Here is a 1,425-nt window from a genome sequence, read left to right on the forward strand (position 1 = left end):
AACATTGGGTATTGAGTGTTTAAGCGGTTTATTTAAACCTCGTTTTGCATTATTCATTATGTGAGCTTTTTTACTCGGAGTGTGCATTCACATTAACGCGATTTATTTTGAACTTGCTTTCTTTTGAAAGAGAAAGATTGCAGAGGGGAGCTGAAGGGAAGCTGTGATGAACGATTTTTAAAAGAAAATTTGTCGTGAAAGCAGTTAAGAGCGAGCGTATTGTTTCAAAAATATTACAGCATTTCTCGACAACACTATAGAGCATTCCGGCCGGGATATGAAAAACGCGTGTCCCACGAAAGATCGACCAACTCTTTAATGTGTGGAGACAACATTTGAAAAAGAGCTTCAAAAGGAAAATAGGAGGAAGCGGAATTCAGGAATAAAGAACTCGGCACAAAGCTCGCCCAAGAGCCGTATGGGACGAAATAATGACAACTCTTTTCTTCCAGGTATCCTAATCAATGAAGACCCTCGTTAAAAACTAGAAGGAGAAGATTGGGGGGGTGGGGGAAGGTGGGAGATAGAAGGTCGGTCCACACAGGTAATAATGTAGTTGAGCGGTTGAGACGTGAAGAACTCATTTGGCCGCTCGGCAAGGGCGTTTAGAGCGAGACAACACGACAAAACATTAATGGATGAAAAGATATTGCCACGGAATTGCCAATAAAAGTGGGGCTTAGACAAGACAAGAGAGCTCGCAGGCAAGTTTGCCCGAGGAACAATTCAGGCTTAAAAGCGGAATCCGTTACTACGTGTTGTAAGTCGTTTGGGCAAGTATGGCAAGCGATTTGATCACTGATCATGGTATCGGAGCGTCCATGTTTGTATACCTTTAAAGTAGGCATACGCCGTTGTGTTTTCAGGTAGAAAAGGGACTTGCCATATGTCGGTTTTTTTTGTTGTTTTTTGTTGTTTTTTTGGTTTATGTTTCTTTTGTTGATGTTCTTGGGATATTGGAGGAAGCCACTGTTATAATAGGTCTGACTTCTTTTATTTCCCTTGATTGCTTCTATCTGTCGTTTTTGCTTTATTCACACACTTCCCCCAAACCTTGTTGGTAGATGGTTGGCGAGTGCTCTGGTGTGGTTTGTTCCCTTTTTTTAATCAAACAGCTATTGTCCTAATCTCTCCTCCTCCTTTTCTTTATTCACTCCTTATCCTCTTTACTTTTAAGTTACACCTCTAATCTTCGTCACTCACATGACCTGTTTGTGCTGCAGGTACGGTAAAATTCGTAAAACTAAAACTGACCATCTTGTTGTTGTTCTGGTTCCGATTGTAGTTAGTAAGCATCTCCCCCCCTTTTTTTTTTCTCAAGTAAATGCAGTACAGATGACCTTAGCTCCAATACACAAGATGACATTCTTGAACTTAAGATGTTTGAAGAGTTGTTTAATTTGTTTTCGTTTGTTTGTTTTGTTT

At 40.4% G+C, this 1,425-nt stretch overlaps 1 protein-coding gene across 5 annotated transcripts in view; it reads left to right on the top strand.

The window, feature by feature from the left end:
• LOC101855170 (MORN repeat-containing protein 4) overlaps window positions 1-1,425 on the top strand; it is a 75,353-nt gene that overhangs the window by 53,861 nt on the left and 20,067 nt on the right. The gene's annotated exons all lie outside the window — the stretch shown is intronic.

The sequence above is a fragment of the Aplysia californica genome, unplaced genomic scaffold (assembly GCF_000002075.1).
Source record: "Aplysia californica isolate F4 #8 unplaced genomic scaffold, AplCal3.0 scaffold00050, whole genome shotgun sequence".
NCBI lineage: Eukaryota > Metazoa > Mollusca > Gastropoda > Aplysiida > Aplysiidae > Aplysia > Aplysia californica.